The sequence below is a fragment of the Parasteatoda tepidariorum genome, chromosome 2 (assembly GCF_982258835.1).
Source record: "Parasteatoda tepidariorum strain Cologne lab strain chromosome 2, Ptep-v5.0, whole genome shotgun sequence".
Classification (NCBI taxonomy): domain Eukaryota; kingdom Metazoa; phylum Arthropoda; class Arachnida; order Araneae; family Theridiidae; genus Parasteatoda; species Parasteatoda tepidariorum.
The window spans coordinates 100,615,012-100,631,884 of record NC_141756.1 but is presented as its reverse complement, the minus strand read 5'-3'; the positions used below and the strand labels follow the sequence as shown (position 1 = coordinate 100,631,884).

The following is a 16,873-nucleotide window of genomic DNA, read 5'->3' as shown; positions in this document are numbered from 1 at the left end:
AAAAGAAGGGACACTTTTAATAGAAGATTGGTGTTTAGGGAAAAATATTTTACGATTTTCCCTGTTCTACATTCATATGATTGTAAGGCTTGCGAAATTTATGACATTTTCCCTAACTTTTTTTTTCTTGTTTTATTTTCTTATTTTTTATCTTTTTATTTTATTCAGTAGTTTAAAACAAATCTCTCTCTATATATATACAGGGTGATTCTAAAAAGATGGGCAAAATTTTAGGAAGTGATAGTACACACCCAGGCAAACAATTTTTATCAAAGAATGCATGGTCGAAAACAAAACGCAAAGGTGCTGGAGCCTTTTGAAAGTTGTTTGATGCAAACGTGAAAGCTCCATTCCTGTTGCGAGGTACTGCGCTGCGTTACTTTCGCCAAGCTTTCGGCCGCTGCAGGGAAAGTTCGTGATATGCCTGGTGTGTTTCAGAATGTTCGCCTGTCTTTTCTTCGCCGTTGTACTGCGTGCATAGCACTGTTTTGAACATTTATTGTAATCACATGTCATTTATAACTTAACTTCATCGTTCTTTGTGTGTTTTTGCCTCAAATAAGACATTAAACTTTGACGCCCGCTAGCGGTTTTGCGTTTTGTTTTCGACCATGCATTCTTTGATAAAAATTGTTTGCTTGGGTGTGTACTATCACTTCCTAAAATTTTGCCCATCTTTTTAGAATCACCCTGTATATATACTTGCATTAAATAGAGGTGTTTTCGAACAATGCGTACATCGCACGCATTTAATAATAACACTAATAAACAAGTAGGTATGATGCTTATTTTGCAGTAAGTATGGTACAAATTACATTAAAATACTACTATTAGTTACGGTTAAAGATATTGTTCTAGTTTATTGTATTATTTATTGTTGTGATATGTTCTAAACTTGTCATACTACTGCAAAGATCGATGACGAAAAAAAAAGTGTACAAAGGAGAGCAAAAATCTTTGAGGACGAAAACCATAAAAACTAAAAAAAGATTTATTTGACAAGACACAAGAATAGAAATCACTTTGTAACTGCCATTGTCATTATCTTCTGCCTTGTCTTCAACTCGTCAGCATCCTGGCAGTTGACAATTTCCAAAGATAAAGGAAAGTCACTTAAAAGCAAGAAGAAAAAAAAGCTTTCTTTTTGTGAATATATAAGAGAGTTGATTATGAGGGAAGGCTTGCAGAAAAAAAAAAAAGAGCTTTGAGATGTGACGTTTCAAAGTGTGAAAGATTTGCGCCTGATGTGTTGCATGCATGATTATTGTTGAGACGTCAACCAATGACTGAATTGATTCCTCTGTGATGTTTTAAGATGACATAAAAATTGACATCCCTCAGAACATGTCTACATTTGTCAGATTGCAATTGTGTTTTCAGATTTCTGAATTCCCTTATCAAATGGAATAGTGTTCCAACGTAAAAGAGATCTTATTTTGCACTTTTTGACTCAGTATTTATTGGTACTATATTGTATTTTTTTGAGAGTTTTCTTTATGCATAATGCAATGTTGTCAAACATTTTCTGTTTCAAAAACATTACTTTTCATAAAGGATACGATCTAAACTGAAAATTGTCAGAAACATTTCAGCATTTTTAAAACACTGTGTCAGCAAAAAATAGGACTTCACCCATCAAAGATAAACTTGTTTTATGATTCACCTTTTTTCAGCCTAGAGCCGCGATGGATCAGGGGATAGAGCGTTCGCCTTCCAATGAAGTAAACCGGGTTCGAATCCCAGCAATGGCTGATCGATACGAATCCGCATCCGGCTTGAACTGTCCACAGTGCTGACGTAAAATATCCTCAGTGGTAGACGGATCATGGGTTTGAGTCCCCTTGCCGTCAGGCTAACCGTGGGAGTCTCTCATGGTCTTTTTCTCCGTGTAACGAAAATGCTGATTAGTTGCATCAAAAAGTCCTCCACAAATGCGAATTTCCTCAGACACTTGATCCAGGAGTTCCCTTGTCCTCTGGATTGGGTTCAAAATTACAAGGCTACGGAGTTAAACATTGGTAGTAATGAACCCAACGAATTGGGTCGGCTGATCAACGGTGGATATAAAATAAAATAAAGAAACAATATTGAAATTTTCAATTGAAACATTAAACATAACATATGCTGTGACTGACTTCAAAAGTTGGGTAATCAGTGTAAAAAAGCGAAAGTCTAAGGGGTTCTGTCTTTTGCCATCAAACCTTTTAAAATTTAGTCAAACAGTTTTCCAATTACTATTGGAAAGTTTTAAATATGTTTCATTCATTATTATTTTTCAATGTTTTTGAAATGGTTTAGTTATAATAAATACAATTGCACACGAAAATTATAGCAAGAAAAATATATATTAAATTTCATTTCCTTAAATTTTATTGATGCCAAAAACTTACCATAGTGAGCCTTCATTTCAAGTCTCCTAAAGAAAAAAAAAAGAAATTATTAAAAATAGTTTAATATTTACGTCGGGTGGTTCGTAATATCCTTAATGCTGTGTCCCATCATTTCGCGATAGAAATAATTGCCAAAGTAACGACACTTTTTTTCCTAAACTAAGTTTCATAAAAACTAAAGATTTTCGCTTTTATTCTCAATTTTTTTTCTTCAGGAAATTAAGTTACTAAAATTTTACCTAATAAATATATAGACTGCAAAAACTCCATCGCTTTGAATTATAGGTCATACAGGTTGCTATTTTTATTGCTTTTGTTAGCATCAATAAAGCAAAACATTTTTCAACAGATGATCTACATTTTACCACATAACCATTTTTTTGCATACTAAAGGTACAAAACTACAGAGACTTACTTTAAGTAAAAGTACATTGAAACCCTTTAGAAGGGCCATCTTTTTATGAAACTAAATTTTATTTGGTTAGCCTTTGCCCTGTTAAGGTTGGGTATAGAAAGAATGAAAAAGTTGCAAAAAAAATAACAATTTAGAAAAGCGAAAAACTAAAAAATAATAATAGCCGGGTGAAACATAGTTAGTTGTACATTTTACGAAGTTTGGCTAACCCAAAAACTAGTAATTCTTCTTCTTCAAAAACAGTTCTAGAATATACCAAGTATATTTAAAGCACGTACCTTTTTATCCATACAAAGATATCCAGTCCTGGATCGGAGATGAGTTTATGATGAAACAAACAAAAACTTTTTGGGTATTGAAAAAGGAGTCAGTCCAGTTCTTTTTAAAAAAATCACTATTGTTTTATTGGAGGAAAAACAAACTAGAAAAATCATTGTGTTGAGGCACTACATCATTTTAGGAATGGCCCATGCCAAGGATGTGGAATTAGTGATGACTGGAAAACAGGAGTTCAAACGGACTGTGGGGGATTTCCATCCCGGACGGTAGTTGGTCAGCGGATCATCCTTCAAAAAAACTGGAGATTTTATCTGGAGAGTTCTTTAGTAAGCATTTAAAACCGATTTATCAGGAAAATTCTTTATGAAGCATTAATCCAATTTGTCAGGAAAATTCTTTATGAAACATTAATCCACTTTGTCAGGAAAAGGAAAATTCTTTATGAAACATTAATCCAATTTGTCAGGAAAAGGAAAATTCTTTATGAAACATTAGAGGCAATGAAAAAAGGACAGCATGGCTATCGGTGAGTTATTTCCAGTGGACGAATCCCAACATCAAAAAAAGAAGATGGCGCAGAGAGGCCATCCTTCGAAAAAAAAAGCTTCTCCACCTTAGGGAGGTGGGAGCAAAAAAATGTTAAAAACTCCGTTAAGCGGAGTGCAGCAACTTATATGACATCAATTTATCGAAAGCTAATCGTCTTTCGCGCTCATCCTTTTTATAAGATACAAAAACTTAAAATTGAAGTTGTAGTGCATGTTGTAAAAGTTAAAGTTAAATTACCTAAAAATCACGAGTTGAGATGAAAAAAATGATTATGCGTTAAAAGTTACGGTTGAGAAACACAACAAACACGCGGAGATGAAAGAATGCCGACGACCAGTGGAATTCTCAGAAAAAAAGGGTGGAAACTTCTGGAAATAAAGGGGCTCTTTTAAGGAGCTGGTAAGGAATTTTAGGGGGAGAATGTCCAAAATGCGCTACCGCTTAAGGGGCTAAAGAAAGATGATGAAATAAAAGAATGTATTACAAAATTAAAAGAATTAGTATTATTGATTAAAAAAAACAGGATATTTATAAATTAGGCTGTGACCTAATGTCACATTATACCCCCCACTGCAGAAAAAAATTTTGAAGAAAATTTTTTTTTTTTTTTTTTTTTTTTTTTTGTTTTTGCCAACAAATGAAATCCAAAAAAATTTATAAATGAAATTAAGTTCTAACAGCCTGCAACTCCAGTTCACCACTACTCCACTTACAAATAGTCAGATGTTTACATAACAATCTATATCAAAACTTTTGATAGTAAGAGTCTGAAATGAGAAAAGCTGTGCCTCAAACGTTAGACATACAAAGAATTAGTAACACATAACAACACATACATATAAGCAGCTTTACATGGCTGCATCTTGATTAGTGAAAAGGCAAACAATGTTAATTGTTTGATAAATGGACGAAAAAAAACACAAAACAATCTTAATTGTTTGCTAAATGAAAACAAACATTTTGACACAGAATCGTCAACACATGTACTATCAATTAAACTTAAACAACATATGCCTTGATGCATGTGAATGCCTATAAGTGCAATAACACCCGTATAAAAATTCAGGCTACATGAAGTAGACTGAGAAAATCTTCCTCAAATCAAATAACATTAAGGAGGTAAAATGGATAATTGATTATTCAAAAAAAAAAATCTCACTTAGTAATAGTGGAAAAGCAAATGTTTTGAGGTAAAGGACATTAACTCAAATTATTCCTTGTAAGAAGGAATTGAAAAGAAATTGATTTGTTTGCTGGAATTTATTATGAAAAAAAAAAATTGAAAAATTGCAAACAAACGAAAAAATCAGGCTACCATTGTAGACTGACAATACTCCGAGCTTAAACGAAAAACTTTGTACAACATTTTGTACATCAATCCATTAAGTGAATTTTGAGAAAAAAATTGAAACCAATCAAACAAGATTGATAAGTAGTAATCCGAGTTAAAACGACAAAAAAATTTAGTACACATCAAACTGTATACCTGAAACAAATCAAAGTCATTAGTGAGAGCAATAAGTGCATTAACATTATTAATTTTTAGACTTGAAAAAAAATTAAAAAAATTGCAATTAAATTTACTAGTTGTAACAGGAAAAGCCTAGGCAAAACATTAAACTTAACAAAAACTGCAAGGAATTTTAACACTTAAAAAAACAACAAATTGACTCACAGAACTTTGACAAAAAAAACAGCTAAAACAAAACAAAAACAAAAACAAGGCCTTGACACATTGCTTACAAAAAGCATTACCTAACAAAAATTGCTGAACAATATACAATTAATGAACTCAGCATCAACAATTTTGTATGAAACAACATAACACAAAACAATAAAAAAACATAACAACCGTTGTGACACCTTGAGATGTACAATGAGGTGTACTTGTATACATTATGCAAAGAGAATTGACACTCTGCAAAAATCCAAAAAAATTTTGTATGTAATAATAGTGACTTATGACATACTAGAAAAGGAAAAAAAATTACTGTACAGAACTACAGGGTCGAAAAACAAAAAAATTGGCATTCGAAAATCAGACGTCATTAATTAATTACAATTATGTGTTTACGTAATTTAAAAAAATACAAATATTAACATGAAATATTTGTTAAAAAAAAACTTGCAATCAGTTAGACATGAACAACCACAAACACGAACCCATACTTATAAGTGTGTAGAGTCGCAAAAAGGAAGGGCACTGCTCATCATCCACCATACAAACCATATCACAATTTGAATACCTCATTCAATTAAAAAAATGTTAGAACTATTGACAAAATTAGTTACAAGAACTGTATATCAAAAAAATTAACCAAAAGAATCACTGGTATTGCCTGACAAGTACTACAGGATCCCGATGTTCCGCGGATATGACGGCCAGCATCATATACACCGATACCCAAATAACACCCATCACACATATCAATGTTACATTCAAACAAATTTATTTAGAAAAAAAATTATTTACTTCTTAAATTGTAAGGACAAGCCTTAGGGAGAGTGATATCCTTATCAATTACACTAGGGGAGGTATCCAAAGAGGGATGAAAAAGCAAATTTTGCCTCCTATGAGGACATAGACGTAAACGGTCTATATGAACAGTTAGTTTAGGTGCCTTCGTATTGTCCAAAAGTTGGATTACATAATCCACATCATTAAATTTTGACAAAATAGTAAACGGACCATCAAATTTAGGTTTAAACACATTAGTATGTTTTAAATAGACAATATCACCAATATTTAGTGATCTTAATTTTGCTTTCGCACCTTGTCTCGAATTTTGTTTGACTTGTGCTCGTTCAGAATTATGGTAAGCATTTTCATATGCAATATTGAGCTCATTTAAGGTCTCCAATAAATAGTGAGATTTATCCAAATGTATTGGTTCAACACTAGTTTCAAAACAATCAAAAATTAAGGCCAAATTACGACCAAAATGAAGTAAGTTAGGGGTGAATTTGGTTGAAGAGTGAATTGAACCATTGTATATATTTTGGTGAATTAATAAGCTGGTTGCAAATGACACACCTTTCTCATGTAAAGTTAAAACAGAAGACTTAATAGCTTGATTAATGCGTTCACTCATTCCATTACTTTGAGGATGAGCAGCACTGCTATGGGCTAATTTTATGCCTAACTTTTTATTGATTAATTCAAAAACCTCAGCTTTAAACTGAGTGCCTAGATCTGTTAATAGGTATAGCATTCTACCATAATGAGTAATATAATTCATTAAATGTTTAGAAACAGTCTCAGTGGTTAAATTGACTAGTTGGTTTAAAATTAAATGTCTAGAGAAATGATCTATGAAAGTTAAAATATATCCACAATTCTTAATGGGTCCTACAATGTCCATTGAGACAAATTGTCCAGGCCTCTGAGGTAGCCACATTGATTTTAAAGGAGCAGGCTTGCTCGCAGACTGTTTATGTTTAATACATAATTCACAAGACTTTACATAATTACAGGTATCACTGTAACAACTTTTCCAAAAATATCTTTTAGACACAAGCTCATACGTCTTTTGAATACCAGAATGGGAAACATGACAAATATTTAACACTTTAGATTTTAATGAATTTGGAACTACAATTCTGTGCTTATGAGGAAAAACCTCAGTGGCATACATTAATATACCATCATTTAAAAAGAAATGCTCAGTCTTAGATTGATTAATTAACGTGGGATTGTTTAAAAGAGAAATAATTTCCTGAATATTTTGATCTTTACATTGTTCAGATTTAAATGTGTCTAAAGAAATTTCAAGAGGGGAGTCATTATTAGTTAAAGCATGAATTACATGGTCTTCATTTATATCAGTGAAAGGTAAAATTAGTTCAGAATCATTACTATTTAAAGCAGGTTGACAAAAATTAGGATCAGGAGAACGACTAAACCAGTCGGCTAACACATTCTCATGACCAGGTATATGTATAAACTCAAAGGTATATTCACTCAAAGCAAGCAACCAACGTGTGATAATATCAGCAGGTGATGTAACCTTGCGATAATGTTTTAGGGGTTTACTATCACTCAGAATTGTAAAATTTCTATTATAGAGGTAAGATTTAAATGCTGTAACACCCTTAAAGATTGCATAAAGCTCCAATTTGATGGCGGGATAGTTTTTCTCAGACTTGGACAAAGCCTTACTAAAAAAAGAGACAGGGCGAAGAGATCCTTCATGCTCCTGCATCAAAACTGCTGAAATGCCTAATTTGCTCGCATCAGTATTTAGGAAAAACGGTTTACTGAAATCTGGTAATTGAACAAAAGGTTTCGAAAAAAATGCATTCTGTAATGCATCAAATGCCCGCTGTTGTTCGTCACTCCATTTAAATTTAGATTGCTTTGTAGCAACTTTAGTCAACACAGCAATTAATTGGGCGAAATTTGGAATTAAATGGCGATAAAAGCCACACACACCTATAAACTTCTTAACCTGTTTGGCATTACGAGGGGTAGCAAATGAAGTAATTTTGGCTATATTGGATGAAGTAGGGGTTATACACTTATGGGACATTACAAAACCAAGATATTCAACAGAATCTTTAAAGAAAGAACATTTATTAGGAGCTAAAGTTAAGTTATATTTAGTTAAAATTTTGAGTAACGCTGAAATTCTATTAGTCATTTCCTCAAAGGAATTTGCTCCGATTAGGAAATCGTCTTGATAAGCATGTATACCTTTAATACCCTCAGTATTTAATTCCTCAATAATTAGGTCTACTAAAGCCTGGAAAGTACTCGCTGCCGTTTTGAGGCCAAAAACGAGTCGTCTATTAGCGAAGGATCCAAAAGGAGTAGTGAAAGTTAGTATGTCCTGTAGGTGTTCAGGAAGCATAACCTGCCTATAGGCTTCTCGAATATCACACTTTGTGAAAAATTTATATGAAGAAATCTCATTAATTATCGTGCTTATTTTAGGCAAAGGGTAAGTGGAGCTTTCTACCACTGCATTAAGTAATCTTAAGTCCAAAGCTAAACGATACTTAGGTTTTCCTTGACTATTCTCTGAGTTTTTCTTTTTGACTAATACTAGTGGAGCAGCCCAATGGCTAACATGCCTATGAATAATCCCGGCTTCCACTAATTCATCTAATTCTTGTTTAATGTCATCCCTTAAAGCATATGGAATTTCAAATGGTAAGGTTTTTATAGCATTGTCATTTTTCAATGTTAAAGAGGGAACCACACGATCAGTACATCCTAAAGTTTTTATGGTTTTAGAAAATGCAGCAAAATTTTCCAATAAAATGTTCTGAAGAATTAATTTTTGATCAGTGTCTAAATGTGCTAAATCAAAATCAGTAGATTTTAGTTCATCTTTTCTTAAATTTAAAATATCCTGAGAAGCAGTAATTAAATTACACTGTTCTAGATTAGTACAATCATTTAAATCTACATTATTACCATCATTACTATTTTGGACAACAAAATTACAAATAATATAACCTATATTCAAGCCTTTATTTAAATGAACAGTGTTATCAGAATTATTTTGGATTATTGTATTAAACATATTATTGTCAACAACATTAATAGAAGGATGAATATTAATTTTTGAGTTATAAGTAGGTGTGAAATACACTTCTTTATTTGTTTGATTAGCAAAAGAATTAATTCTTAAATGGGCAATGGCAGTCTCGCCTGGCTCAATTGTGAGTTTATTTTTTAAAACTACATCAATCTGTTCATTATTGGTATGATTAGAAGCTAACTTATCAAAATTATTTAAAGGAATACAAAAATTACTAAATTGCACCAACTCGTCTTGGAATTTAATAATAACATTATGTGTTCTTAGAAAATCAAAACCTAGAATTCCCTGAAAAGTATCACTCTTAATATCTGCAATAAAAAATTGATGTCGAAAAAAATTATTATGGATTTTAAAAGAAATTTCAGCACACGCCGAAAATTGAAGCTGAGAATTAACTGTTCTTATTTGGACTTTTCTTGATAAGAATTTTACTTTATTATGAGCCCTGATTGCATTGAAAGTATCTAATGTCAATAATGAGACTGACGACCCACTATCGAGTAGAAAATTTACATTAACATTTTTAAAGCTAGAAGCAATTGTAGGAAGATTAATTTCATGGGAAACAATATTTATGTGTTCAATATTTTCTTTATATTTACAGTTAGTCAAAAACTCCCTAATAGTAACATTTGAATTATACATAGATTTTGACATAAACTCATTTATATCAAAGATTTTGGATGGTTTGGTGGATGAGAAGACAGGGCCATCCCCTACTGCCTCCTGCGAGAGTTTAAAGGATTGTTACCTCTATAATTAGTATTATTATTAACCCTCGGTCTAAATTGTTCATTTTGACTAGGAATCGGTGGTGGTGGATACTGCGGTGCAGTGAACCTGGGAGAAACCATGGGGAACTGTGGCGGAAAAGAATGCATCGCCAATGGCCCGAATGAATTTTGTCTTAAATGTCTGAGATACGTTCGACACACACTCATGATATGCCCAGACCTATTACAGAAAACACAGTGAAGGTTTGGAGTTGGTCGAGGTTGTTCATGTCCAACCCGATCCTGGTTCTGTACAGGGTGAAGTAAAAGGGGACATAATTTAGTGCTGTGGGGTTTCGAACATATATTACAATTAGACTGCATAGTCTCAATTTTTGTTGCCAACATTTCAAGTTGTTTTGAAATTAAGGTGAGCTGATCAGGTGCAGCAGAAGCACACTGAGTCACCGCATGAGCTGCCACTAAAGGAGTAGCCGATCCAGCTAAGGATTGTTGAATTGTCACAATATGATTGGCCCTTTTGACCATCTCGCGGTAATCTTGTATTCCCTCAATGAGAATAGTCTCCTTAAGGTGCAAAGGGATTGCAGATAAGAACTGCATGGCTTTTATCCGAGACAAAGCAGTTTGGTCATTTATAAAGTTATATGCCTTATGGGCAAGAGAATCTATCCTATATTCTAAATTTTTGATAGTTTCAGAGGGCAAAAGGCTGATTGCCTGAAATTTTGCCAAGTCAGCCGAGGAAGAATCTTCTTGTTTGAAAAAATTTTGAAGCAGCTGACATGCATCCTCGAACTTTGTGACCACCCTACATTCAGGTGAATTCTGAAAAAAAGTGAGAGCAGCCCCAGACAATTTTGATTTTAATAAGTATAAAGCAGCCGAATTATCAAATTGATTTAATTTTACTAGATCTTTAATTTGGTTCAGGAACCACTCTACATTCTGAGAGTTTCCAGAAAATTCTGGACTATTGAAATTGAATTTAGGGGTTTGCCTATTGGCCTCTATGTTATTTATGTTGTCAGGCATAATTATTGGATTAGAATAAGTTCTATTACGGGTTTGAATTGGGGTCATCTAATGAAAAATATTAAGTAATGATAGTATCAATTAAACAAGTATTATTACTAATTGTAACCATTTGGTAACCTCATGAAAATAAAGTACACATTAAAATATAATAAATTTAAATATCAAGAAAAACACAATTAAAAAAATTAGGTAACCCTTCAAATTACAGTTAATCAAAAACGATATGCTTGCATAAACAAGAAATATCAACCATTAGAACAAAAACAATATTGTCATTAATTATTTCAAAGTGCAAATAAATACCCAAACATTTTCAAAAACCAATCAATTGTAGTATAATATATTAGAACACTAATAATTTAGCAATATAGGAGAGTAAGACATTGGCAATACCTATTAAAAATCAATTCAATAACCTTTCAACAAAATAATCAATTGAATTATTAAACATGACCTATTTCAAAAGCATACGAAGCAAAATTTTATTTCACATACCATTTACCAAATATTAAATAATGATTATTTATATTAACCAATTGCTGTGAAAAAAATTTTCAAACCATTTATGTAAACATCAATTTTATAGAATAAAAGGAATCTTATTTTTAAATTGTTATATGAAAAATTATTTACCAAACCTTATCCAATTACTACTTATTATTTAATCAAAAATATTTATATTAATCATCCTAATCAAAATCGTTATTTTTAATCACTATTATAAAACAATTGTAATATTCAACTACAGAAATTATGACAAATAATTATTATCAACTCAACTTAAAAAATTATCTATTTGGTTATTGTATGAAACAAATTAGTAAATAACCAAAACAAGATATTAATGAACTAATCAAAACATAAAGTCTATTAAAAAAATTTGATTACATTGCATAATTTATTATTGTTTATTTGGCTATTCTATCAAAAACTATTGAAATAAACAGTTCATTTCCTACTCCAAACTTAAAGAAATTTATTGAAATTAATTGTATTAAACATTGAATAATAATATCTTACTTTACTTATAGTAAAAATTTAATTTGAAATAATACACATTCCCTGGTCAAAATAAATATATTTAAAAACTATATACACCAACCGAAAAGCGTAACGGCACCAGATGCCCTGTTAAGGTTGGGTATAGAAAGAATGAAAAAGTTGCAAAAAAAATAACAATTTAGAAAAGCGAAAAACTAAAAAATAATAATAGCCGGGTGAAACATAGTTAGTTGTACATTTTACGAAGTTTGGCTAACCCAAAAACTAGTAATTCTTCTTCTTCAAAAACAGTTCTAGAATATACCAAGTATATTTAAAGCACGTACCTTTTTATCCATACAAAGATATCCAGTCCTGGATCGGAGATGAGTTTATGATGAAACAAACAAAAACTTTTTGGGTATTGAAAAAGGAGTCAGTCCAGTTCTTTTTAAAAAAATCACTATTGTTTTATTGGAGGAAAAACAAACTAGAAAAATCATTGTGTTGAGGCACTACATCATTTTAGGAATGGCCCATGCCAAGGATGTGGAATTAGTGATGACTGGAAAACAGGAGTTCAAACGGACTGTGGGGGATTTCCATCCCGGACGGTAGTTGGTCAGCGGATCATCCTTCAAAAAAACTGGAGATTTTATCTGGAGAGTTCTTTAGTAAGCATTTAAAACCGATTTATCAGGAAAATTCTTTATGAAGCATTAATCCAATTTGTCAGGAAAATTCTTTATGAAACATTAATCCACTTTGTCAGGAAAAGGAAAATTCTTTATGAAACATTAATCCAATTTGTCAGGAAAAGGAAAATTCTTTATGAAACATTAGAGGCAATGAAAAAAGGACAGCATGGCTATCGGTGAGTTATTTCCAGTGGACGAATCCCAACATCAAAAAAAGAAGATGGCGCAGAGAGGCCATCCTTCGAAAAAAAAAGCTTCTCCACCTTAGGGAGGTGGGAGCAAAAAAATGTTAAAAACTCCGTTAAGCGGAGTGCAGCAACTTATATGACATCAATTTATCGAAAGCTAATCGTCTTTCGCGCTCATCCTTTTTATAAGATACAAAAACTTAAAATTGAAGTTGTAGTGCATGTTGTAAAAGTTAAAGTTAAATTACCTAAAAATCACGAGTTGAGATGAAAAAAATGATTATGCGTTAAAAGTTACGGTTGAGAAACACAACAAACACGCGGAGATGAAAGAATGCCGACGACCAGTGGAATTCTCAGAAAAAAAGGGTGGAAACTTCTGGAAATAAAGGGGCTCTTTTAAGGAGCTGGTAAGGAATTTTAGGGGGAGAATGTCCAAAATGCGCTACCGCTTAAGGGGCTAAAGAAAGATGATGAAATAAAAGAATGTATTACAAAATTAAAAGAATTAGTATTATTGATTAAAAAAAACAGGATATTTATAAATTAGGCTGTGACCTAATGTCACAGCCTTAGTACTGCCAAAAGATTTTTAGAAAAATTATTGCAAGAAAATCAGTATGTAATTAATTGGGTATAATATAAAAAAAACACAACTACTTCCACTTAGTAGGAATAACATTTACCATGACGCAATGCTAAATTCTATGCCACAATCCACATAAATGCCACTATCCACATAAATCAATTATTAATCAAAAATCGAATATCAATTACTTTTCTTTATAATGCAATAAAATCTGGCGAGCAGCTATTTAAACGATCAAACACTTCGTTTGTTTATTTGTGGCTTGAAGTTAGGCTCGCAGAAAATGCCGTTCATGGGTTAAATTTAGTAGAAATAAAACAACCTGTGACGTAGGCTATAGTATACCCAATTGTACTGATTTGAAATTGAGATCTTCTATGTTTTTGTCATATTTTAGCATTTTTTTACAATGGGATACCTGCAAGTGACGTAGTGTGAGTATCTCGATCCTCATTGGTTACTGAAACGTGGCATTTGTTTACGTTAGCAAAGGCTCTTTTCATTCTATTTCGCGTAAGACAAGCCCGTCAAGTACCAATTCTCTTAAGTAACATAGCCTATAATCTTTCACAAAGATTTCAATTCCTTCACTATATATTTACACAAACACTTAACACAAAGACAGGCACGAAGTCATGTAGAACATAAAAGAACGTATTACGCATCGAAGTTGCCAGGTATACAAAACAAAAATATATCACGGTTACAATAAAATACATAAACATAAAATAAATCTAAGTGAAGTAAAAGAAGCAGACGAGAAAGAATTATATTTTAACAAATTCGGTGTGCGATATGGCTCCGTATTTAATGAAGAACCTAATTAACATTCTAACCTATGTAGAGAAACTTAGCTCAACTTTAATACGCCATTTTGCTGATATAGATTAGTTGGCGCTGACGTCATAGGTCACATGTGTGGGTATCGGATGTCTTCTTTTTCCAGGAGTACAAGGTACCCTATTAAAACTATCTGTAGTATTTTAGTGAATGAAATTTTAAGAATATATTTATATTTCTTTTTTAATACCTCGCATATTTTAAAATTTTTTTATTGAATTCTTTGATAGTTTTCCCAAGAAATTTTACGTTTTTTTTTAAATCAAATAATAAATAAGTAAATAGATATACATTTAACAGAGGTTTTTCTCAAAGAATTTTCAAATATTATTTTACAAAAATTGAATTAAATTAAATTACACAAAATTGAATTGAACTAAAATTTCAAAGGTTACCGTGAGAGTTAGGAGAGGAGGTTTAGGTTCCAACCAGGGACAGGTCTGGCCGAGGGGCCCGTCGAAATCCTACTCCGTGACATTCATTAAAACCGAAATTCTAACAATGACATAATGGCAGACAAACTTCATTTTTCTCGACAATCAGAAATCTTTTAATTGCAATTTTGTGGTAAAAAATTTATATTCTTCATTTGCATACATTGCGACTGTCAGATATATATGTACATCAACATCAAAATTAGAGAACAACAACTGAGCGGAATTGCATCGTAATTCCGATAGCATGTTTAAAATCACATATAGTGCGGCTTTGAGGAGAACTCCTTCAGACTAAAAGTCTGGAGCTGTCTGCTGCTATGGTAACAAGCGAGAGCACATTTCTAATGGGGGTGCAATGGAGGAATGAAGGTTTCGATTGGTTTATTACTCACGCTGACCTATGCCAAGATTAAGACAAAACTAATCACCCCACACCCCTATTCGAAGTTACTTTTCCTCGTAACCATGGTACCCGCCACGACGCGAGATAGGAGTCTAGAGGAGTTCTCTTGAAAGCCACACTATAATCTTAAATCACGCTTAGCTGTTTGTATCTAAATATGAAAAAGATTGGCCCGGAAAAGTATCTTGTTGGTTTACAGTACTGTACATGTTCATACAGTTACTGTGCACGAAAAAACTGGTTATACACCATCAAAAATGCTCAGGTTGCCACGCGATCTGATATTTGAACGCCCACCAGATACCCCATTATCGCTTACCTAGTGAGTTCTTAAGATATTTAGGCACAACTTGATAATGTGCGAAAAAAATAAATGGACCACCCAGAATAACTTTTGACCTAATGATTGGATCTTCACGTTCTAGGACTCATTCTTAATGGTTTGAGGAGGTGACTTCAAATATTCTAATAATTTGATGCAGACGATATTTTAAGTTACGAACTCAGACATACGAACGTACCTTCTCTGAATAGACATACTGCTTTTTTTTTCTTTTGAAGGATTCGAATTTCTGCGCCTCAAAATATAGGGGGCAGTCACGGTCTAAGAAATATGGTCTCCATAGTTTGGTCCAGAGAACTCTCCAAAGTTTGGACCCCTTAATATTAGTTTTATTTCTGACGTACCTCGCCACATATTCGATAACTCTTTTAAGCGTGATGAAAATTTTTTGCACACAATTATGAAATTTCCAAATATATATATGCCCAAATATATTTCCATACAAAAATTAACTTTTAATAAATATTTATTATATTTTATTTAAAAATGGTCGAACAAATTTTGAAGTGTACTGTATAAAATTTTTGCATCATTTTAAAGTATGTAATTTTCTTGGTCTAAATGCAAATTTTGAGCAAAATTGGTCAAATAGTTCCTGAGAATTTTAAAGACACGATTTTTTTTGAAATGTTATTCTTCTTCATACGACTGATTTGGCGCACATTTTGTATTTTGTCGTACAAAGTTAATTTTTTTTAAATGACTGTTAAGAGAAAACTGAACTGAACTGTTAAGAGAATATAAAAAATTGAACTTGAGGTCTGCATTTCCTGGGATGTGTAGTCCTTAAGGCAGGGGAGATGTTACAAAGGGTTCTTGCTTACGCAAGTATAAGTTTATTTACATGAATTGTACGCTATCCTACCCAGTTATGATAACAACGTAAAAGACTGCTTTCATGGAAATTAGCGCGAACCGTAATCGTGAAACTAAGATGTTCTTTTGAGACTAAAAACCGATCAGATTAAATTCGTTGAAGAGAATGTGGATATTGCTGTATTTGTACGTAAAAAAGTACACGTTATGTTGTCTCGATTCTTCATTTGTGTTTTCTTTCATCTGTAATAAAATAAATGATTTTTGTATTCGTTCATCAGTTTTCATTAAAAGAACACATCATTAAAACAAACACTCAGAAATCACACACACACAACACGCAGATGAGCACATAAACATGTGTGTGTAACGTAACAGCTTCAATAACGATAATAAAAAGAGAAATAAAAAATCAGGTAAAAAACAGCTGAAAAAAATCAAATTGCAAAAAAAAAAAAAAAAAGAAAAAAAAGCTTCAACTAATCTTTTTATGTTATTCCTTTATCTAAATGTTTTTTTTTATAATTTATTATTCAAAACTAAAAGCTTTTTCACACTTTAATATTCAAATCCTGTCTTTTGATCTATTTTTAGTTCAAGTATGCATTAGCATTTTAACGTTTT

At 32.2% G+C, this 16,873-nt stretch overlaps 1 protein-coding gene across 4 annotated transcripts in view; it reads right to left on the bottom strand.

Moving 5' to 3' along the window:
• Window positions 1–16,873, bottom strand: part of LOC107439782 (dopamine receptor 2) — a 140,275-nt gene that overhangs the window by 54,929 nt on the left and 68,473 nt on the right. For 3 of the 4 annotated variants that reach the window (XM_087157878.1, XM_021147523.4, XM_087157879.1), the window contains exon 2: window positions 2,391–2,416. The exons of the other annotated variant lie outside the window; for it this stretch is intronic. The gene's annotated coding sequence lies outside the window, so the exon portion shown is untranslated. The remainder of the gene's footprint in view (window positions 1–2,390; window positions 2,417–16,873) is intronic. 4 annotated transcript variants of the gene reach the window in all.